General features: G+C 43.9%; 3 non-coding genes across 3 annotated transcripts; all 3 read right to left on the minus strand.

The window, feature by feature from the left end:
* Positions 1-5,434: 5,434 nt before the first annotated feature.
* trnam-cau (transfer RNA methionine (anticodon CAU)) lies at positions 5,435-5,506 on the minus strand. The gene has a single exon. It is a non-coding gene; the product is annotated as a tRNA-Met (tRNA).
* A 5,491-nt stretch (positions 5,507-10,997) lies between these two features.
* trnah-gug (transfer RNA histidin (anticodon GUG)) lies at positions 10,998-11,069 on the minus strand. The gene has a single exon. It is a non-coding gene; the product is annotated as a tRNA-His (tRNA).
* Positions 11,070-16,119: 5,050 nt separating this feature from the next.
* On the minus strand, positions 16,120-16,202 carry trnal-cag (transfer RNA leucine (anticodon CAG)). Its single transcript has one exon. It is a non-coding gene; the product is annotated as a tRNA-Leu (tRNA).
* Positions 16,203-24,699: the final 8,497 nt, after the last annotated feature.

Genomic DNA, 24,699 nt, shown 5'->3' on the forward strand with positions numbered 1-24,699 from the left:
CAGAGTTGGCCCACCTTGAATCAAGGAAGGACCAGGACCCCACAAAGAGTGACAGTCTGAACGGTGAAGTTCAGAGTCTTCTATGTGCAGTGAGAAAACAAAAGAAGAAAAGGAGCAGTGCTCAGAGGGAAATCCTGGGAAATCTTCATGATTTAAAAAGCTGTTTGAAAGAGGAAAATCATAACCTTCAAGTGAAGGTCCAGCAAACTTCTGAAGAGCAAGCAGACTCTCCCCTAAGTCCAGCCAGAGAAGAGCAAACAGACTCTCCCCTACGTCCAGCCAGAGAAGAGCAAGCAGACTCTCCCCTACGTCCAGCCAGAGAAGAGCAAACAGACTCTCCCCTACGTCCAGCCAGAGAAGAGCAAGCAGACTCTCCCCTACGTCCAGCCAGAGAAGAGCAAGCAGACTCTCCCCTACGTCCAGCCAGAGAAGAGCAAGCAGACTCTCCCCTACGTCCTGCCAGAGAAGAGCAAGCAGACTCTCCCCTACGTCCAGCCAGAGAAGAGCAAGCAGACTCTCCCCTACGTCCAGCCAGAGAAGAGCAAGCAGACTCTCCCCTACGTCCAGCCAGAGAAGAGCAAGCAGACTCTCCCCTACGTCCAGCCAGAGAAGAGCAAGCATACTCTCCCCTACGTCCAGCCAGAGAAGAGCAAGCAGACTCTCCCCTACGTCCAGCCAGAGAAGAGCAAGCAGACTCTCCCCTACGTCCAGCCAGAGAAGAGCAAGCAGACTCTCCCCTACGTCCAGCCAGAGAAGAGCAAGCAGACTCTCCCCTACGTCCAGCCAGAGAAGAGCAAACAGACTCTCCCCTACGTCCAGCCAGAGAAGAGCAAACAGACTCTCCCCTACGTCCAGCCAGAGAAGAGCAAACAGACTCTCCCCTACGTCCAGCCAGAGAAGAGCAAGCAGACTCTCCCCTTCGTCCAGCCAGAGAAGAGCAAACAGACTCTCCCCTACGTCCAGCCAGAGAAGAGCAAGCAGACTCTCCCCTACGTCCAGCCAGAGAAGAGCAAGCAGACGCTCTCATATGTTCTTCTGCAGAGGAGCGACGGGATTCTGCTGCATATCCTGCAACTGAAAAGCAGAATGATGGGGGCACCCTGGAGACTGGACCTGCAAAATGTCAAACCAGAGGTCTCCTGAGCCGTGTGACATCTGGTGTAGAAGATGTTCTGTTTATGTTCATAGTTTTTTCTTTGTGTGCTTTTCCTCAACTTTGTTTTCTTTGTTTGTTCTATATGATGATACCTTGATCACCACAGCAGTTGATCCCAGCTTGATTAGCTGAGTGCTTTGCAGTCTAAAGCACTTTAGTGATACCTGTGGGGTCCCTTATCCTCCCTGACCACAGGGATTCAGCCTCACTGAAGGAGAGTGAACCTTCCAGTTTGCAGCTCCTAGACTCTGGAACGCTCTCCCACTGGACATGAGGACGCTGAGGACGCCTTCAGAAAGAAGCTAAAGACCCATTTGTTTAGTAATATTATTGTTCATGATGGAATCGTCCCTCTGTACCTGCCCACACAGGTCAAGAGGTCAAATGATTCCCTGTTTAAAACAGCTCTTCCATCACATGGATGTGCATCCCAACAGTCAGAGCTCACCGATGCTCCTATTCCCTCCGGTGGGAGGCGCTACGAGTGACTGAGGGTCAGGGGGGTCAGGCTAGTCCAGATAGTGGGTCTGTATGAGGTTGTTAGGGAGGGATAAGGTAGTGGCAGAGTTCAGGCTGTAGCTGTGCTCCAACAGTTGAGACAGGGCAGGACAAAAAATGACATCCTGATGGCGTTAGGAGTGATTCTTACAAGAACCAATCAATAAAAGTGGGTGGTGACCTGCTCATGTGACGCTTGTGTTGATGATTACTGGGTCTCCTCCATGCTCATTTATCATGAATGAATCCCTCGAAGTAAAACACCTAATGTCTCCTGAGTTGTTTCACAAAATGTGTGTGTGTGTGTGTGTGTGTGTGTGTGTGTGTGTGTGTGTGTGTGTGTGTGTGTGTGTGTGAGTGTGTGGGCAATAACTACAAGTTATCTATGTATAGATCAAAAAATTATGAATCAGTTGGCTACATTGACAGTGGAAGTTCAGGTTTCCTGTAATTCAGTTTGCAGACAACACAGAAAACTGCCCCTGACCCCTCCCCTCATTCTGGAGGCTTTAACATGAAAATGAAAATGCTGAGAGACACAAATGCAAATCAGAGTATTTGACCAGAGGTGACATTTTTTAATGCTTTTCTTGTTATATTTGTTATATATGTTCTGTATGGTTATATTTGTTATGGTTGTTATGGAGTTTATGGTTATTATCTCTGTTTCTTGTGTCTTTGTCTTTGTTGTCCTCCCCTTCGTCCGTCCTGGATTTTTGACCCTGGTTGCAGGAAGCGTGTGACCTCAAGTCCTTTTTCTGTGTTGCTGAACGTAGAGCCTTGCTTCATTGTGTTAGCTAAAGTGTGATCCTCCCTGCTAATTCCTTATTTCGTTGACAAATTACCCACCAAAAATTAATACCTACTTGCTTTTTTTGGCTGAAGTTTAAAAGACCATCATTCTTGTAGCAACAGTCTTTCTGCCTTGTAAACACGCTAAGCTAACGATGGCTTCTCCCTCTTGTCCTCTTCTCTCCTGCTCAGAGTGCCACATGTTTTGTTCCTCCTCTGCCTCCTTTAGTGATACTGATAAGTGTGTTAAATGTAGTTTTCTTGTTGTGTTGGAGGTGAGGCTTAGCGATGTTGAATTGGACCTGCAGCGGCTCTGCACCAAAAGCTGAGAGAGCTAGCCAACCCTCACTCGCTGGTGCAGACCAACTTAGCTTAGCTCCTGGCTTAGGCCCAACTAGCGCTCCCCCAGAAGCTCCCAAGCATCTGGGAGAGCGCCAAGAAAAGTTGGGCCTAAGCTAGGATGTGCTTGCTCATGAAGAATTGTTGGGTCTAAATTCATTTAAAGAGTGTGGAACTGGACCTGTTCTACTTGTAAAGTGTAACTTTTGTTATTTGGTGCTTTACAGGGTGATGACTTGACTTCATTGCAGCTTTGACCTGAGCAGGTGTTCATCCTCATCTCAGTAACAGGGGACACTTTATCACAGCAGTGGACAAACATCAGCATTCATCACCCAGCAGCTCTTCTGATCAACAGAACAAGTTAAAGTATACTGGAGAATGAGGGCATCGATCCCTCTACCTCTCACATGCTAAGCGAGCGCTCTACCATTTGAGCTAATTCCCCTGTTAAGGAGCACAGCAGATGATGCATGTTGACCTTCATGCATGGTTGAATGAGCGTCACCAGTTGAAGCTTCTCTGGTTGACCAATGTAATGGAGACCAAGGGTTCCATGACATAAATGATAAATTGAAGGTAGCATTTGTCTTGGTATTAACAGTTTATGTAAATTAGAGGCACACACACATGTTAATGGTCAGGTTTATTGAATCAGCAAACATGTGAAACATTTTCTATGCCATGTGTTCCAGGGAGGGACCTGGGAAGCACAGGGGGACCGGCCATCCTGCCTGTGGAAAATGAAGACCCCAGTGTCAGTCAGTGGGAATCACTGTGCAAGGCCTGGTATTTAGTGTTGATCTAGTTTGTCTTATGTAAATGTGGCAGTTTCAGTCGTCACGTCAGTCCTCACCTCTTCCTGGTGGTTTCCTTAAAGGGGGTGGAGCCAAAAGGGGAGAGTGGCCCAAGGAAGCTCCTTAAGAGCTGTAGGTGCAAACCTTTGCTCCCAGATGGGAGAGGGGGTACAATCACAGGCGAGGTTCATTGAATGATTATGTGGATGTATGATTGAGTTGGTGAAGTAGTCTGGAATCATGTATATATTTGGTCAGGTTAAGTTGTTGCTGGTTTGATGTAAATATTGATTGTAGAGCATGGTTGTGGTCTCACCTCCACTCTATGGGCCATCCATCGTCATCTTCTGCTTATTCCTTACTAGTAAGGGTCACGGGGGGGGGGGGGGCTGGAGCCTATCCCAGCATCTACGGGCGAGAGGCGGGGTTCACCCTGGACAGGTCACCAGTCCATCGCAGGTCCAACACACAGACGAACAACCATTCACACTCACACCTACGGTCAATTTAGAGTATCAATCAGCCTCGTCCCCTAATGTCCATGTCTTTGGACAGTGGGAGGAAGCCGGAGTACCTGGAGAGAACCCACGCAGGCCTGGGGAGAACATGCAAACTCCACACAGAAAGATCCCACGCCCGAGCCAGGACCCGAACCCGGAACCTTCTTGCTGTGAAGGCACAGTGCTGACCACTGCACCACCGTGCAGCCCCGCTATGGGCTAGTCTGTCTAATTTCCTGCAGCCAGGAGGGAATTAAAGGCAGTCAGGGGTTTTTAATGTAAGTTGATGGTGTCTCATGCAATCTCTTTCAATACTCCAGTGGTGGTTTAAGTGAAGAAAAACATGGGTTAGTCAGTAGGACTCTGTGTGTGTGTGTGTGTGTGTGTGTGTGTGTGTGTGTGTGTGTGTGTTTCCATGCAGACTTTCCCTTGTGACAACCGATTTGATTTGGAAACCATCTCATCTAAATCTCCTCTCCAAAAACCCTCTTCTGCAACTTTGTACCCAAGTTGTCTCCTCATCAGGCACCACAGTATCCAGTAGGTTCAGTTAAAACAGTCATCAGTGATTAATGTTCATGTTCAATGATGAGGTTTTGATTTATTCTTCCAGAATCATCTGAAGAAACCCTCCTCAACACAGTGAAGCCTTCATCTGACAGGAGGAGTTTCTTTTCCCAGTGATTCCACTGACAGTGAAAAGCTACGTTCATCAGACTGGTCTGATAGGATCAACTACTGGTTGCTCTGGAGTGGAAACAGCAACCTGTCAGGAAACATTAGTCAGATCAAAGCCAAGATTAAAGCAAGAGCCTCCAGATCAAAGACAGAATTGATGATGATGTCATCAGGGGGGCTTTGATAGTGTCTTTATTTGTACCTGGAATTCTATATTTGATCTCAGGAGGACATGAAAGAAACACAACTGAGGAAAGTAGAGGAGAACATTCAGCTTCATTTGAAACACTCGAACTGTTGAACAGTAGAATTTGTTTGAAACAGTTTACAACACTGAGTGACAGGATTGAAGAGGGGAGATTTTGGTATTTTCAGTTTAATTCTAACTTAAAACTGGGCATGAACATTTTTAGTCGTTCACATTCTAACATACAGAGGAAGTCATGACATTCCCTTTTTTTTAACCTGTCCTGTTCAGGAAATGGAAATGGAAATTTAGCTGCTATGTTGAATCAGAAAAACCTTTTGAAGTCTACTTTTGCTTCAGTCAGAAAGTGGACTGTTGTTAACTCTTACAATGGTTGGTGATTGTGGAGGAAGACAAAACCCTTATGAACCTCTTTTTAACAGACACGCATTTCTAAAGACACTGGTTCATTTTATTTTTCTTCTTCTAGCAGAGGATGGTTTCGATCCATCGACCTCTGGGTTATGGGCCCAGCACGCTTCCTCTGCGCCACTCTGCTCTACCATTGACAGAACAGTCCTTGTTTTATGAGAGCATTCTCTGTCTTTGTCTCTGCCCTGCTCTCCTGCTCTCTTTCCCCTCATTTAGTCCTTGACATGATCCATGCTCTACAGCTCTGCGGGTGGAATGAAGACCTGCGTCTGCTCTGCCCGTGCCATCCTTCGTCTCAACCTAAATTGTTTGACCCACCTTTATAATGATCGGACTCGCTCCTGCTGAGCGTGCCAGGCGTGCTCTCGCTGCAGACAACACAACCAAACTGGCCCCGATCAGGATTTGACAGGCCGAACTCGCGCCGAAATCTTTACAAAAAATCCATTTTTGTCACCCACGTGAAGATGGGTGGGAACATGCCCTAAAAACACCAAGAATAATATTCACCACCTTCTGAACGGGTCCTGGCCCGTCTCCTGCATCAGGGGCCGCCGCAGTCGCCCATCAGCTGTTCAACAGCTGTTCGCCGCAACACTCAATGAGACAAAAACATAGAAGCTCAAACTGCTGTTGCGGAAGCCATGATCGTATAGTGGTCAGTACTCTGTGTTGTGGCCACAGCAACCCTGGTTTGAATCCGCGTCACGGCAGCATGAGATAAATTTCTTTGTGTGTGTTGATGGACACAAGCCAAGCAGAAATTTCCCACGATGCAATAGGGCAGTGTTTGGTCAGTGTTGAGCAGGCGTCAGTCTGACAATGATGTCATATTATTGTGTCATCACCTGACCAGACACAAAAGTAGGCTCAGGTATCAGTTTCTTCTCAATGCTAACGTCTGCTAGCTTAGTCTGCTACTTTGATGGCTCTGTCTGCTCTAAGGTCCAGACCCCTGGATGTGGTGGTTCCTACCTGAACATAGATTCTGTCAGCTCATGTTGTTAAATCAACTCACCAGGAACACCAGTAGATTTCAATGGACTGACAATGAGTCTCATTGAATGGTAAACATGTCAAATATGAAGTCATCACCTGAGGAGGTCTGCTGCTGGAATGAAGCTCCAGATATTCACAAGATATTCTAGATCTTAAAATAAAGCATTTTTATATTTGATTTATTGTTCATTAGCCTGCTTCACATTGTTTGATTTTATGTGTTGGATATAAATAGAACTTTGATCCACAACCTCCACAAACACTCTTGTCCAACTTTTGTGCCCAAATTTTCTCCTCATGAGGCACCAAATCAAGTCAAATCATTTTTATTTGTTTGAACCAAATCACAACAAAGTTCTCTCATGAATCTTTACTAGTAGAACAGGTCCAGCACCAAACTGCTTCAATGAATCTACACCCAACAATTCTCCATCAGCAGCACATCCTGCAACAGTGGTGATGAACACCTTCCTTTTAAAAGGCAGGAACGTCGAGCAGATCCAGGATCAGTGGGGACGGCCTCCTGCTTTGACCGGTTGTATTTAAAGCTCCATCAGATTGGAACAACCTTTCCTCCTCACTTGGGTCTCTCTCTTCCTTTCTCATCTTCAAATCATCAAGCATTTTCAAACATCTGCTCTCGTTTCTGATGCACCTCCCCTTTTCTCTCCAGGATTCACTCTCTACTTGTTCTTGTTTGTTCTCTGTACTGTAAATATGTGGATATTTGTGTATGAATATGCATTGTGTACTTTAATGGTGCATGGAAGCAGTATTTATTTAGATGGGTGTTTAAATGTATGAGTATGTGAACACAGGCCCACTCTTATTCTGCAGTGGGATCTCTGATCATACTTTGTATAATACTGGATGGTGGTGGTGGTGGTGGTGGTGGGGGGGGGGGGGGGGCTTTGGGGAACATTGTTGGCCTGTACCTGGGTGTATGATGTGTGTGTCCTTGTGTTGAAAATAGAATCTACTTTTATTATTGTTGTATTGTTGGTCATTATTTGTCAGGACCCCCTCCAAAATGAGATGGTGCATCTCAAGGGGCTGCCCTTGAAATCAAGTATCAAGAATGAAGGTGTCTGCTGGTCTTGGTGGACCCTCTGCTTCTCCAGCTGAGTCAACAGATTCCTGTGTTGCTTGAGTCATTGTGTATCCTGGCTGCATTCAGTGCTTTCACCGCTGCAGCCTAGCTTGATTGCCAGTCAGGACAGGTGTTATTAAGAATGGAAGAGGGGACAGTTTTGGCAGGACAAGTTGCTCCACATTCAGGAGATGGTGGGAAGTTTCAAAGCTGCCATAAATCTTGATGACAAACTCCTTCACTGTGTGGTTCAGAGTCCCTGGTTTGATTGCAGCTTTGACCTGAGCAGGTGTTCATCCACATCTCAGTAACAGGGGACACTTTATCACACCAGTGGACAAACATCAGCATTCATCACCCAGCAGCTCCTCTGATCAACAGAACAAGTTAAAGTATTCTCAGAAGGACGGCATGGATCCCTCTACCTCTCACATGCTAAGCTAGCACTCTACCATTGGAGCTAAGTCCCTGCTAATGAGCACAGCAGATAATGCAGGTTGACCTTCATGCAGGGTTTAATGAGCGTCACCACTTGAAGCTTCTCTGGTTCAACAAACCCTTGGGACCAAGACACGAATTGTAACCTGTGCAGGTCCAGACCCATACTGAAGTTGGTGGAGACAATTGTTTCAACCAGGGACTGAATGAAAAGACTTGCCCAGACTCCAGCTCACTCTTCTGAACAGACCCCTCATCTCTGTGTGGAGTAAACATCAGAGGTGGGGGGTGCAGGTTCTGCTTTGACCTCCTGACCTCCTGGGTAAAGCAGTGGAGATGTTGAGCTTGAAGGAGTTGACGGCCTCCTTCATCTTCTCATTGGTTTGCGAAACCCAGCATCATGAAGTGTTGCTGAAATTCAACATGTCAGCTGAGGCCAGAGATTCCTGCGTTCCCTGAGTCCTTGAGTGTCGTCTCTGTTGTTTGAAAGCACAAAGCTGTTCCTGATGGTCCAGTGTGTCCGATTCTGGGCTCTCACAGCTGTAACTGGGGTTTGAGCTCCGTTAAGGGACTGGTTTTGTGGAGAGAACCAAGCAGAAGAATTGACAGTTTCAGCAGGAAAGGTGACCATTGCTCCACAACCTCAGTCCCAGGATTCATTCCTGCTTCACCCAGCATGGCCCTATGATCAACAGAAATGAACTGCCAGTGGATGTCCTCAGTAATCCAGGTCATGGTTTCTCTAGATTGCTGTGTTGTAGTCAGGACACTTGCAAATATCAGCCTCTTTCCTCCATGATCTCTCATTCTTTCTGTTCTCTCCATTTCTCCTCTTCGTTTCTACTCCTTACTGACTGTTGTTCCTCACTTGTGGCAGAGTTCAGTCAGTGGACCAGACATTTTGCCACTGCACTGTCCATCATCAGGGCATTTAACATCCAGGACTGGCTCCCAGATCATGGCCATGACCTCATCCCCTGCACCAGTGGACAGTTCATCAAGGATGGCAAACATGTGGGTCTCAATTCCCCTCCATCTTTGTAGGTTGGTTACATTTCCTCCTGGTCTTTAATCCATCTTTAGTTGACATTTTTCTGTTGAGCCCAGTTTGTTGACTGCCAGGCTGTCTTACTTTTCAATGGCACAACAGCAGACAGCAAGAGGGTTGCTATGGTGCAGTTGGTAAAATCCCTATCAATGGTCTGCAGAAATATGCTGGGAGTTCTTTTTTATTATGAACCAGAATTCAAAGACTGACCAAGGAAACCAAAGCACAGAATTTAGAGATCAAAGAAAGAAATCAAAGACAGAACCTGAAGATCAGGAAATGGCACAGATCAATGAGATCCATGGACTCATCAGTGAAGGTTTTCTTTTGGTTCATGGTCACTTGTTGTCGTAATGGTGTGATGATGTCAGACCCTTCACATTCAGTTCAAACAGACTCCAAAGTGTAGCTGTGATGCAGAGGGCAGCAGCCTTGTGCTTGGTACCGTCATGGTTCTCTGCATTGTTAGCAAACTCACCAAAGACCTCCCTGAAAGCAGGATCATTTTCCCACAGTGCTTTTTTAACCAAGTACCAATTTGTCCCCCTTTAAAAAAACAACAAAGATGAGATCAGACTGAGATGGACAAGATGATATGGATGTGATTTATGGCTTTCAAACTCCAAATATTCAATTTTTCTTCAGGGCTTTTGAGAGGTTCTGGGTAATGAATGAAAATTTAAGTTGGGCAAAAACGACATGCGGGGTCACTGTGTGTGTTTACACGTGTGTGTATTTCTTGTTTTATGGTGTTGGAGACCATTTCCATCATCAACACTGATCAGGAGTCCTCGTCCTCATGGGGACCAAAGACCGGCCCTGATGCAGCGCAATGCAGTTTGTGAGTTCTTTCAGAGTGAAGGTCTGGATTGAGTTTAGTTTCAAATAAAGATTAAGATTCAGTTGGTTAAGATTAAGATTAAGATTAAGGTTAGGCTGCACATAGAATGAAGTTGATCGAATGTTCTCATAAGAATAGCTGGGCACACCTGAGTGTGTTTACATGCAGACTTCCTCTTGTGACAACTGATGTCATTGGAAACCATCTTGAGGACATTTGGAGAAAGTTCAATCATTCAGCTGCAGGTACAGTGACTTACAACACTGCAACAACAACAAAAAATCACCCTCCACAAACACTCTTGTCCAACATTTGTGCCCAAATTTTCTCCTCATGAGGCATCAAATCACTACAAAAACAGCCATTAAGTTGATCTGGTTGGCACTGGTATTTGTTCTTGCTGCAGCTCAGGAGTGATTCAGGAGAAGAGTTTCAGAACAGCCCAGGTTGGGGACTGGAATTTTAGAATTTCCCCTGGAACCAAACAACCTTGGGAGGTAAAACCTCCAATCCTAGCCACTCAGATGCAGCAGCAGAAGAAGCTGTCATCCACCCTGACAGTCAGAGCATCAAGTCAAGAAAACATCAACCATCTTGTATGTGGAGTCTGGATTCTTTTCTAGAATGAGACGGCAATGACAGTCCTGCCAAGTGACATCACTGACATGACTGGATGACTTCAGTCACGTGACTGGATGACTTCAGTCACATGACTGGATGACCTGAATGAATAAGAAATCAAATATAAAAATGCTTTATTTTAAGATCTAGAATATCTTGTGAATATCTGGAGCTTCATTCCAGCAGCAGACCTCCTCAGGTGATGACTTCATATTTGACATGTTTACCATTCAATGAGACTCATTGTCAGTCCATTGAAATCTACTGGTGTTCCTGGTGAGTTGATTTAACAACATGAGCTGACAGAATCTACGTTCAGGTAGGAACCACCACATCCAGGGGTCTGGACCTGAGAGCAGGCAGAGCCATCGAAGTAGCAGACTAAGCTAGCAGACGTTAGCATTGAGAAGAAACTGATACCTGAGTCTACTTTTGGGTCTGGTCAAGTGATGACACAATAATATGACATCGTTTTCAGACTGACGCCTGCTCAGCACTGACCAAACACTGCCCTATTGCATTGTGGGAAATTTCTGCTTGGCTTGTGTCCATCAATACACACAAAGAAATTTATCTCATGCTGCCGTGACCCGGATTCGAACCGGGGTTGCTGCGGCCACAACGCAGAGTACTAACCACTATACGATCACGGCTTCCGCAACAGCAGCTTGAGCTTCGATGTCTTTGTCTCATTGAGTGTTGCGGCGAACAGCTGTTGAACAGCTGATGCGCGACTGCGGCGGCCCCTGATGCAGGAGACGGGCCAGGACCCGTTCAGAAGGTGGTGAATATTATTCTTGGTGTTTTTAGGGCATGTTTCGGCCTGTCAAATCCTGATCGGGGCCAGTTTGGTTGTGTTGTCTGCAGCATTATAAAGGTGGGTCAAACAATTTAGGTTGAGACGAAGGACGGCACGGGCAGAGCAGACGCAGGTCTTCATTCCACCTGCAGAGCTGTAGAGCATGGATCATGTCAAGGACTAAATGAGGGGAAAGAGAGCAGGAGAGCAGGGCAGAGACAAACACAGAGAATGCTCTCCTAAAACAAGGACTGTTCTGTCAATGGTAGAGCAGAGTGGCGCAGAGGAAGCATGCTGGGCCCATAACCCAGAGGTCGATGGATCGAAACCATCCTCTGCTAAAAGAAGAAAAATAAAATAGACCTGCATCTTCAGAAATATGTGTCTGTTAAAAAGAGGTTCATAAGGATATTTTCTTCCACCAGAGTCACCAACCATTGTGAGAGTTAACAACAGTCCACTTTCTGACTGAAGCAAAAGTAGACTTCAAAAGGTTTTTCTGATTCAACATAGCAGCTAAATTTCCATTTCCATTTCCTGAACAGGACAGGTTATAAAAAAGGGAATGTCATGACTTCCTCTGTATGTTAGAATATGAACGACTAAAAATGTTCATGCCCAGTTTAAAGTTAGAATTAAACTGAAAATACCAAAATCTCCCCTCTTCAGTCCTGTCACTCAGTGTTGTAAACTGTTTCAAACAAATTCTACTGTTCAACAGTTCAAGTGTTTCTAATGAAGCTGAATGTTCTCCTCTGCTTTCCTCAATTGGGTTTCTTTCATGTCCTCCTGAGATCAAAGACAGAATTCGAGGTACAAATAAATATACTATCAAAGCCCCCTGATGACATCATCATCAATTCTGTCTTTGATCTGGAGGCTCTTGCTTTAATCTTGGCTTTGATCTGACTAATGTTTCCTGACAGGTTGCTGTTTGCACTCCAGAGCAACCAGTAGTTGATCCTATCAGACCAGTCTGATGAACAAAGCTTTTCACTGTCAGTGGAATCACTGGGAAAAGAAACTCCTCCTGTCAGATGAAGGCTTCACTGTGTTGAGGAGGGTTTCTTCAGATGATTCTGGAAGAATAAATCAAAACCTCATCATTGAACATGAACATTAATCACTGATGACTGTTTTAACTGAACCTACTGGATACTGTGGTGCCTGATGAGGAGACAACTTGGATACAAAGTTGCAGAAGAGGGTTTTTGGAGAGGAGATTTAGATGAGATGGTTTCCAAATCAAATCGGTTGTTACAAGGGAAAGTCTGCATGGAAACACACACACACACACACACACAAACACACACACACACACACACACACACACACACACACACACACAGAGTCCTACTGACTAACCCATGTTTTTCTTCACTTAAACCACCACTGGAGTATTGAAAGAGATTGCATGAGACACCATCAACTTAAATTAAAAACCCCTGACTGCTTTTAATTCCCTCCTGGCTGCAGGAAATTAGACAGACCAGCCCCTAGAGCGGGCCTGCATGGTGGTGCAGTGGTTAGCACTGTGCCCTCATAGCAAGAAGGTTCCGGGTTCGAGTTTTGGCTCGGGCGCAGGATCTTTCTGTGTGGAGTCTCCATGTTCTCCCCGTGCCGGCGTGCGTCCTCTCTGATACTCCAGCTTCCTCCCACAGTCCAAAAACATGCAATTTGGGGACGAGGCTGATTGGATTCTTTAAATTGACCGTAGGTATGAGTGTGAATGGTTGTTTGTCTCTGTGTGTTGGCCCTGCGATGGACTGGCGACCTGTCCAGGGTGAACCCCGCCTCTCGCCCATAGATGCTGGGATAGGCTCCAGCCCCCCCGCGACCCTTACTAGTAAGGAATAAGCAGAAGATGACGATGGATGGCCCATAGAGTGGAGGTGAGACCACAACCATGCTCTACAATCAATATTTACATCAAACCAGCACCATCTCAACAACTTAACCTGACTAAATATATACATGATTCCAGACTACTACACCAACTCAGTCATACATCCACATAATCATTCAATGAACCTTGCCTGTGATTGTACCCCCTCCCCCATCTGGGAGCAAAGGTTTGCACCTACAGCTCTTCAGGAGCTTCCTTGGGCCGCTCTCCCCTTTTGGCTCCACCCCCTTTAAGGAAACCACCAGGAAGAGGTGAGGACTGACCGTGACGACTGAAACTGCCACATTTACATGAGACAAACTAGATCAACACTAAATACCAGGCCTTGCACAGTGATTCCCACTGACTGACACTGGGGTCTTCATTTTCCACAGGCAGGATGGCCGGTCCTCCTGTGCTTCCCAGGTCCCTCCCTGGAACACATGGCATAGAAAATGTTTCACTTGTTTGCTGATTCAATAAAACTCACCATTAACATGTGTGTGTGCCTCTAATTTACATAAACTGTTAATACCAAGACAAATGCTACCTTCAATTAATCATTGATGTCATGGAACCCTTGGTCTCCATTACATTGGTCAACCAGAGAAGCTTCAACTGGTGACGCTCATTAAACCATGCATGAAGGTCAAGGTGCATTATCTGCTGCGCTCTTTAACAGGGGAATTAGCTCCAATGGTAGAGCGCTATCTTAGCATGTGAGCAGTAGAGGGATCGATGCCCTCCTTCTCAGAATACTTTAACTTGTTCTGTTGATCAGAGGAGCTGCTGGGTGTTGAATGCTGATGTTTGTCCACTGCTGTGATAAAGTGTCCCCAGCAAGTCATCACCCTGTAAAGCACCAAATAACAAAAGTTACACTTTACAAGTAGAACAGGTCCAGTTCAACACTCCTTAAATGAATTTACACCCAACAATTCTTCATGAGCAAGCACATCCTAGCTTAGGCCCAACTTTTCTTGGCGCTCTCCCAGATGCTTGGGAGCTTCTGGGGGAGCGCTAGTTGGGCCTAAGCCAGGAGCTAAGCTAAGTTGGTCTGCACCAGCTAGTGAGCATTGGCTAGCTCTCGCAGCTTTTGGTGCAGAGCCGCTGCAGGTCCAATTCAACCTCGCTAAGCCTCACCTCCAACACAACAAGAAAACTACATTTAACACACTTATCAGTATCACTAAAGGAGGCAGAGGAGGAACAAAACATGTGGCACTCTGAGCAGGAGAGAGGAGGACAAGAGGGAGAAGCCATCGTTAGCTTGGAGTGGAGAATTTACAAGGCAGAAAGACTGTTGCTACCAGAATGATGGTCTTTTAAACTTCAGCCAAATAAAGCAAGTAGGTATTAATTTTTGGTGGGTAATTAGTCAACGAAATAAGGAATTAGCAGGGAGGATCACACTTTAGCGAGCACAATGAAGCAAGGCTCTACGTTCAGCAACACAGAAAAAGGACTTGAGGTCACACGCTTCCTGCAACCAAGGTCAAAAATCCAGGACGGACAAAGGGGAGGACAACAAAGACAAAGACACAAGAAACAGAGATAATAACCATAAACTCCATAACAACCATAATAAATATAACCATACAGAACAGATATAACAAATATAACAAGAAAGGCATTAAAAGATATGTCACCTCTGGTCAAATACCCTGATTTGCATTTATGTCTCTCAGCATTTTCATTTTCATGTTAAAGCCTCCAGAATGAGGGGATGAATGCTGCAAAATGGAACAGCAACATTGAACCCAAGTACAGGATTGGTGGGAGACTGATGGTCGCTGTTTGGGTTTTTGAAGAACAAGGAGGGCGTGGCTTCAAGTTGGATTCTCAGAGACTATTTCCCCAACCTCTACATTGGAATCTGCACTGCCATCCAGTCACATGACTGAAGTCATCCAGTCACGTCAGTGATGTCACTTGGCAGGACTGTCACTGCCGTCTCATTCTTGAAAAGAATCCAGACTCCACCTGTGGCTCCATGATCACTGATGGACCTCTGGTTGGAGGCTGGACGATGATGTTTGGACTGGAAGGAAAACTCCTTGTCCAAATTCCATTGTGTTCAAGTTTAAAGTCCCACAATCAGAAGTAGCTGAATCTGACAGGTGGAGGTTTGGAACTACAAGATGGTGATGTTTTCTTGACTTGATGCTCTGACTGTCAGGGTGGATGACAGCTTCTTCTGCTGCTGCATCTGAGTGGCTATGATTGGAGCTTTTACCCTCCAAGGTTGTTTGGTTCCAGGGGAAATTCTAAAATTCCAGTCCCCAACCTGGGCTGTTCTGAAACTCTTCTCCTGAATCACTCCTGAGCTGCAGCAAGAACAAATACCAGTGCCAACCAGATCAACTTAATGGCTGCTAACAGCCTCAGACACTTGATTTCCATCAATCTGGAGCCAAGAAGGCCCTCACCTGTGGTTCTCCTCCAGGAGGGTCAAGGTTCTGCCATTGTGGCTCCTGGTGCCACTGCCAGAGAGCCTCAGCTGCACACTGCAACATTTCAACAGGAGATTGACATTCCTTCAAATGTCCTGACATCTGATTCCAATGGTTCTGTTCCATATTTATATTTGAAAATAAATCACACAATGAAAGCTGCCTCAGCTGCTTTAAGAGAGAGAACAAGCTAAGAGATTTGAAACCAGTAAAATATGCTTTTCTGTGTGCAAACTAGTGAGGGGCATGGAAGGATATTTTACCACCAATACAGAACCCAGACTTTAGTCATGTGATGAGATGGAGTCTCTGATTATGAAGTTAATGGACAAAATGTGAATTAAAAGAAAACACATTTCTTCAGCAGACTTTGATCCAACATTGAAGTTAGAGTTTGGTGGCTGCTCCATGTTGGAGGAAACCAGGCGATGTTGGACCATCACAGGGAAGCTCCTTTGCCTCCTCTGCTGCCAGTTCAACCACTCACTCCCCTCAGTGGAGAGCAGCTTCAACTGGGTTTGGAATTTACCACTGTGGATGCATAGGAATGTGGAGAAAATGTCCTTTGTCAGAAGTGGGATTCGAACCCACGCCTCCAGGAGAGACTGCGACCTGAACGCAGCGCCTTAGACCGCTCGGCCATCCTGACAGACACTGACAGTTGCAGACTTCAATATCAAATCAATTCATTCACTGACAAAGTAGAATTTTTTCCACAGGAGCTACTGGCTCCTTAGTTGTTACATTTATTGTTAACATTAAACACACAGTCTGTGTTCATGGCAGTAAGAAATGAACCAGAATATTTGAACCACGTAACATCGCTTGATCAGTTTGTTACATGGGACACATTCCAGACAGGAAGGTCCTTCTGAGACTTGAACTCTGATCACTGGATCCAGAATTCTCACCCTTCCACCATGGAACCACACAAGAAGGAGGTTCCTCTAAATACCACTTGACATCACCTGCAATCAACCTGTTGATATTTGGAGGTTCATCTTGCTCTTGTTCCAGACTACATTGGCAAAAGGATCATGAACCACAAGGAAATCATGGAACTCCAGATTTATTCAGGACTTTCTAACTCCATCGTGTGACCTGGGAGCAAAGACTGGCCAGGCCTTCCTTAATTTATCAGTTAATTACTGCTTCAACAAACATGCCACTTAATTAAGTTACCAGAATTTCTCTCATTGAAAAACCCACCAGCCTGATTTCTTGACATGACATGAAAAATTCTCCAAGAACCCACAGTTGGGTGGAAAGATACCAGGTTAACCAGGAGGAGTCCTGTTCCTGAACCATGGATGGAACAAAGTCCACTGGAAAACTCAGCAGTTCCTGAGTGCCAGATCCACCTGGGAGCTTGGGTCTCCCCTTGACTGTGGTGATCCATGAGATCAAGGAGGACAGAGGAAAGAAGGATCCTGTTGGAGATCTCCTCCCTTCTTCCTCCACTTCACTACTACTTGGATGTCAGGAATATGAGGTACTTTACTCAAATGACGTATTAGGAGTTTCCTGTTTGACAAGAAGGAAGTCAGAGGTTCATACCTCACTTGTTGGTGGTGCCCTCAACCTGCTGAGAGCATCACTTAGTTCTCTACAGAGAAACATGGCAGCTCTGCTGAAGGCTGCAGGAAACCTGCTGGAACTGAGACTTGGACTCAGGTCACTGGATTCAAAGTCCAGGGTGCCAACAGGTCCACCAGGGCATCTGTGCTTTACTTACCATGTAAAAAGGACCACAGTGGTCGTCTGGTTTTAATTTAACAAACAAATACGGTTGAAAACTTTGAGACAGAGACACAGGGCTCTTATTTGAAGGGCCATGGGATGGGAAATATCCCAGACCTCTGAGATCAGAGCGCTCACTTTGATCTCAGGGTCCTGACTTTGGGGGTTCTTCCTTTGGTCTTCAAATACTCGTGGTTTTTATTGGCAGAACTTTCAACTTGCATGCAAAAAGAGAATCACAGTCAATGTAAACCCAGCAGACAGTGTTTATTTCTAATAAATCAGACAATCGCACAAATGAGAATGAAAGGAAAAAACAATAAAATGTTTTAAAAAACCTTCTCCACTCTAAAGCTTTTTAAAGTTCATTTGAAGGTTCAAAGGTGGAGGTGAGGAGGTCACCCTGATCCTCCCTGTCGTCACTGCCGGGATTCTTTCTTCTGGTGCTGTGGTTCTTCTGATGAAGGGGGCGTGATGTTTGCTGTCTCAGGCTCCACCAAATGTCCTCTTTAGGACGCCACAATGTGGCCTCTTCACTGCTCCATCTTCCCTGCATCGGAGACACATGGGTTCCTCCTGGTGCCGACCCCATCGTCCTTCTACCCAATGGTGCGGCCATGGATCCTCAGAGGAGGCTGGGATCCTTCTTCTCATCAGAGCCACAGTTTTTCCTGGAGGGAACAACAGGAGCTTTGTTGTAATGTTTTGCTCGGTGTTTCCTGCTCAGAGCGTCAGGATCTGTGACGCCATCTTGTGGTAGGGGGTCATCATCTTGTTGTGTGGTAGTGGATTAATTGATCTGCTGTTTCAACACATTCAAGTTCATTATCCTACAAGTCAAAGTACATTTGGTGTGGAGTTTTAGTTTCTGGCCTCAATCATAACGTGTGCCTTTCTTCTTCATGAACATTTCTCAGCTTTGTAAGTTTATTCTAGTTTTTCTTCCTCACTTTTCTATTCCATTGTTGTTGAAGATTCTACTGCAGGTTGGAGTTCCCTGTTGACTGAAGCAGAAACAGGAACAACAAGCTGGAGGCTGTCAGAGCTCCAAGTTGGGGGCTGATATTAAAGTAGGAGATGAACACATCCAGGTTAGCATCCCTCTCAGAAGCTGCTACTTTAGCTCTTCAGAATACAGCAGCCTAGCATAGCTTCATCTGGCCAGTTAGTGGCCCACTTTGATGTCTGGGATATCAGGTTCAAGGTTCTTCACAGCTCTGAATGAAGGCTTTCTAAAGTGTTAACCAGTTCTCCAGTTGTAAAAAACAATCAGGGGGGATGGTAGATTTTGATGTTTAGGAACAGATCATTTGTGCTGATGACAGCGCATCAGGTGAGAGACCAACAGTGTACCCTTACTCCTCTAAAACAACATGCATGCTATGGATATTACCTGTCTGCTACTCCCGTCATTGATCTTGACCAAGCCCCCAGGCTGACACTGCTACCACTGCTCCTACATAGTTAGAGTCAAATGCAGAGGACATTTTCCCACCGGGTGCAAGTGCAACTTCATACTCATGCTACCTATAAATCTGGGAATTCATCTATATTTTGAAACAAAACGTTTTCAAGTCAAGTCCATTTTAATGAAAGTGCAAGAGCAAAAGAATGAAACAAATGTACTGTGGCAGGATAGCGCTACACTCCCCACCATGAGGGGCAGTGTGGCAGACGATAGTGAGTGGTCACCTAGAAATAGACCTGGTCCGATCCTTCTCCGTCCTTTCCACTTCCTCTCCCTCCTTTACGGAGCCGACAGCCGTGCGTGGTGGCGTCTCGCTGGTCAGCAGATCGGTTACAAACAAAGGTACCTCAAAACCTCAAAATAATGCTACAGTGATGTCGGAAGAATTGCTAATGAACTCAAAATGATGCTAACAGTAATGTAGTGAAAGTTTCGAATAACCTCAAAGTGATGCTGACAGTCATGTAGTAAGAGTAGCTACTAACCTCAAAATAATGCGACAGTGATGTTGGAAGCATTGCTAATGAACTCAAAATGATGCTAAGAGTAATGTAGTGATAGTTGCTAATGATATCAAAGTGATGCTAACAGTAATGTAGTGAAAGTTTCGAATAACCTCAAAGTGATGCTGACAGTCATGTAGTAAGAGTTGCTTCGAACCTCAAAATAATGCGACAGTGATTTCAGAAGAATTGCTCATGATCTCAAACTGATGTAACAGTGATGGAGTAAGAATTGCTAATGAACTCAAAATAATGCTAACAGTAATGTAGTGATAGTTGCTAATAAACTCAGTGATGCTTACAGTAATGTAGTCAGAGTTTTGAACAACCTCAAAGTGATGCTGACAGTCATGTAGCAAGAGTTGCTACGAACCTCAAAATAATGTGACAGTGATGTCAGAAGAATTGCTAATGATGTCAAAATGATGCGACAGTGATTTAGTAAGAATTGCTAATGAACTCAAAATGATGCTAACAGTAATGGAGTGAACGTTTCGAATAACCTCAAAGTGATGCTGACAGTCATGTAGTAAGTGTTGCTACGAACCTTAAAATAATGCAACAACAATGTAGTAAGAGTTGCTACAAACCTCAAAATAATGCGACAGTAATGTAGTAAAAGTTGCTACGAACCTCAAAATATTGCGACAGTGATGTCGGAAGAATTGCTCATGAACTCAAGATGATGCTTACAGTAATGTAGTGGTAGTTGCTAATCAAGTCAGTGATGCTTACAGTAATGTAGTAAGAGTTTCGAACACCCTCAAAGTGATGCTGACAGTCATTTCGTAAGAGTTGCTAATGAACTCAATTCAATGCTACAGTGATATCGTGAGAATTGATCATAAACTCAAAATGATGCTAACAGTAATGTAGTGATAGTTGCTAAAAAACTCAAAGTGATGCTGACAGTAATGTAGTAAGAGTTGCTACGAACCTCAAAATAATGTGACAGTGATGTCAGAAGAATTGCTAATGATCTCAAAATGATGCGACAGTGATTTAGTAAGAATTGCTAATGAACTCAAAATGATGCTAACAGTAATGGAGTGAACGTTTCGAATAACCTCAAAGTGATGCTGACAGTCATGTAGTAAGAGTTGCTACGAACCTCAAAATAATGCGACAGTAATGTACTAAGAGTTGCTAAGAACCTCAAAATAATGCGACAGTGATGTCGGAAGAATAGCTAATGAACTCAAAATGATGCTAACAGTAATGTAGTGATAGTTGCTAATTAACTCAGTGATGCTTCCAGGAATGTAGTAAGTGTTTCGAACAACCTCGAAGTGATTATGACAGTCACTTAGTAAGGGTTGCTACGAACCTAAAAATAATGGTGCAGTAAAGTAGTAAGAGTTGCTTCGAACCTCTAAGTAATGCGACAGTGATGTCAAAAGAATTGTTAATGATCTCAAAATGATGCGACAATGATGTAGTAAGAATTGCTAATGAACTCAAAATGATGCTAACAGTGATGTGGTGAGAGTTGATAGTAATTTCAAAATCACGCTAAAGTGATGTCGTGAGAGTTGCTACGATCCTCAAAATGATGCTAGAGTGATGTAACGAGATTTGCTAAAAACCTAAGAAATGATGCTACAGTAATGTCGTGAGAGTTGCGACTATCCTCAAAATGATGCGACAATGATGTATTGAGAGTTGCTACAAAGCTCAAACTGATGCTTCCAGTAATGTAGTGAGAGTTGCTACAAACCTCACAATGATGCTACTGTGATGTCATGGGATTTGCTACTAACCTAAGAAATGATGCTACAGTGATGCAGTGAGAGTTGATAGTAATTTCAAAATAAAGCTATAGCGGTGTAATGAGAGTTGATACTTCCCTAAGAAATGATGCTACAGTGATGTAGTGAGAGTTGCTACGAACCGCAAAATGATGCTACAGTGATGTAATGAGGGTTGCTATTTACCTAAGAAATGATGCTACAGTGATGTGGTGAGAGTTGCTACTAAGCTAAGAAATGATGCGACAGTGATGTATTGAGAGTTGCGACTAATCTCAAAATGATGGTACAGTGATGTAGTGAGAGTTGCTACGATGCTCAAAATGATGGTACAGTGATGTAGTGAGAGTTGCTACGATGCTCAAAATGATGCTTACAGTAATGTTGTGAGAGTTGCTTAAAAACTCAAAATAATGCTACAGTAATGTCGTGAGAGTTGCCTCTATCCTCAAAATGATGCGACAGTGATGTAGTGAGAGTTGCGAATAACCTAAGAAGTGATGCTACAGTGATGTGGTGAGAGTTGATACTAATTTCAAAATAATGCTAAAGTGGTGTAGTGAGAGTTGCTACTTACCGAAGAAATGATGTTACAGTGATGTGGTGAGAGTTGCTACGAACCTCAAAATGATGCTACAGTGATGTAATGAGAGTTGCTACGAATCTCAAAATGATGCTCCAGTAATGTTGTGAGAGTTGCGACTATCCTCAAAATGATGCGACAGTGATGTAATGAGAGTTGCTACAAATGTCCAAATGATGCTAGAGTGATGTAATGAGAGTTGCTACAAACCTAAGAAATGATGCTACAGTGATGTAATGAGAGTTGCTACAAATGTCCAAATGATGCTAGAGTGATTTAATGAGAGTTGCTACAAACCTAAGAAATGATGCTACAGTGATGTGGTGAGAGTTGATAGTAATTTCAAAATCATGCTAAAATGATGCTACAGTAATGTGGTGAGAGTTGCTATGAACCTCAAAATGATGCTACAGTTATGTAATGAGAGTTGCCTCTTACCTAAGAAATGATGCTACAGTGATGTAATGAGAGTTGCCACGAATCTCAAAATGATGCGACAGTAATGTCGCGAGAGTTGCGACTATCCTCAAATGATACGACAGTGATGTAGTGAGAGTTGCTACGATTCTCAAAATGATGCGACAGTGATGTGGTGAGAGCTGCTACGATCCTCAAAATGAGGTGGCAGTGATGTAGTGACAATTGATACTAATCTCAAAATGATGCTAAAGTGATGTAATGAGAGTAGCTACAAACCTAAGAAGTGATGCTACAGTGATGTAATGAGAGTTGATCGTAATTTCAAAATGATGCTAAAGCGGTGTAATGAGAGTTGCTACTTCCCTAAGAAATGATGCTACAGTGATGTAGTGAGGTTTGCTACGAACCGCAAAATGTTGCTACAGTGATGTAATGAGAGTTGCTACGAATCTCAAAATGATGCTAGAGTGATGTAATTAGATTTGCTACAAACCTAAGAAATGATGCTACAGTAATGTCGTGAGAGTTGCGACTATCCTCAAAATGATGCGACAATGATGTATTGAGAGTTGCTACTAACCTAAGAAATTATACTGACAGTGTTGTGGTGAGAGTTGATAGTAATTTCAAAATCATGCTAAAGTGATGTCATGAGAGTTGCTACGATCCTCAAAATGATGCAACAGTGATGGAATGAGAGTTGCTACTAACCTAAGAAATGATGCTACAGTGATGAAATGAGAGTTGATAGTAATTTCAAAATAAAGCTAAAGCGGTGTAATGAGAGTTGATACTTCCCTAAGAAATGATGCTACAGTAATGTAGTGAGAGTTGCTACGAACCGCAAAATGATACTACAGTGATGTAATGAGGGTTGCTATTTACCTAAGAAATGATGCTACAGTGATGTGGTGAGAGTTGCTACGAACCTAAGAAATGATGCGACAGTGATGTAGTGAGAGTTGATAGTAATTTCAAAATAAAGCTATAGCGGTGTAATGAGAGTTGATACTTCCCTAAGAAATGATGCTACAGTGATTTAGTGAGAGTTGCTACGAACCGCAAAATGATGCTGCAGTGATGTAATGAGGGTTGCTATTTACCTAAGAAATGATGCTACAGTGATGTGGTGAGAGTTGCTACTAACCTAAGAAATGATGCGACAGTGATGTAGTGAGAGTTGCGACTAATCTCAAAATGATGGTACAGTGATGAAGTGAGAGTTGCTACGATGCTCAAAATGATGCTTACAGTAACGTCGTGAGAGTTGCTACGAACCTCAAAATGATGCTGAAAGTGATGTAGTGAGAGTTGCTACTAACCTAAGAAATGATGCTAAAGTGATGTAGTGAGAGTTGCTACTAACCAAAGAAATGATGCTACAGTGATGTGGTGAGAGTTGCTACGAATCTCAAAATGATGCTACAGTGATGTAATGGGAGTTGCTACTAACCTAAGAAGTTATGCTACAGTGATGTGGTGAGTGTTGATAGTAATTTCAAAATCATGCTAAAGTGATGCAGTGACAGTTGCTACGATCCTCAAAATTATGCTACAGTGATGTAATGAGAGTTGCTACGAATCTCAAAATGATGCTACAGTAATGTCGTGAGAGTTGCGACTATCCTCAAAATGATACTAAAGTGATGTAGTGAGAGTTGCTACTTACCTAAGAAATTATGCTACAGTGATGTGGTGAGTGTTGCTACGAACCTCTAAATGATGCTACAGTGATGTCATGACAGTTGCTAGGAATCTCAAAATGATGCTCCAGTAATGTTTTGAGAGTTGCGACTATCCTCAAAATGATGCGACAGTGATGTAATGAGAGTTGCGACAAACCTAGTAATGATGCTACAGTGATGTAATGAGAGTTGCTACAAATGTCCAAATGATGCTAGAGTGATGTAATGAGAGTTGCTACAAACCTAAGAAATGATGCGACAGTCATGTGCTGAGAGTTGATAGTAATTTCAAAATCATGCTAAAGTGATGTAATGGGAGTTGCTACTTACCTCAGAAATGATGCGACAGTGATGTGGTGAGAGTTGATACTAATTTCAAAATAATGCTAAAGTGGTGTAGGGAGAGTTGCTACGAACCGCAAAATGATGCTACAGTGATGTAATGAGAGTTGCTACTTACCTAAGAAATGATGCTACAGTGATGTGGTGAGAGTTGATAGTAATTTCAAAATCATGCTAAAGTGATGTAATGAGAGTTGCTACTTACCTAAGAAATGATGCGACAGTGATGTGGTGAGAGTTGCTACGAACCTCAAAATGATGCTACAGTGATGTAATGAGAGTTGCTACTTACCTAAGAAATGATGCTACAGTAATTTCGCGAGAGTTGCGACTATCCTCAAAATGATGCAACAGTGATATAGTGAGAGTTGCAACGATCTTCAAAATGATGCGACAGTGATGTGGTGAGAGTTGCTACGATCCTCAAAATGATGCTACAGTGATGTTATGACAGTTGCTACTAACCTAAGAAATTATACTGACAGTGTTGTGGTGAGAGTTGATAGTAATTTCAAAATCATGCTAAAGTGATGTCATGGGAGTTGCTTCTAACCGAAGAAATGATGCTACAGTGATGTAGGCAGAGTTGGTACGATGCTCAAACTGATGCTTCCAGTAATGTAGTGAGAGTTGCTACAAACCTCAAAATGATGCTAC

Source organism: Aulostomus chinensis, chromosome 1 (assembly GCF_037954235.1).
Source record: "Aulostomus chinensis isolate RoL2024-O1b breed Wild chromosome 1, RoL_Achi_v1.0, whole genome shotgun sequence".
Classification (NCBI taxonomy): domain Eukaryota; kingdom Metazoa; phylum Chordata; class Actinopteri; order Syngnathiformes; family Aulostomidae; genus Aulostomus; species Aulostomus chinensis.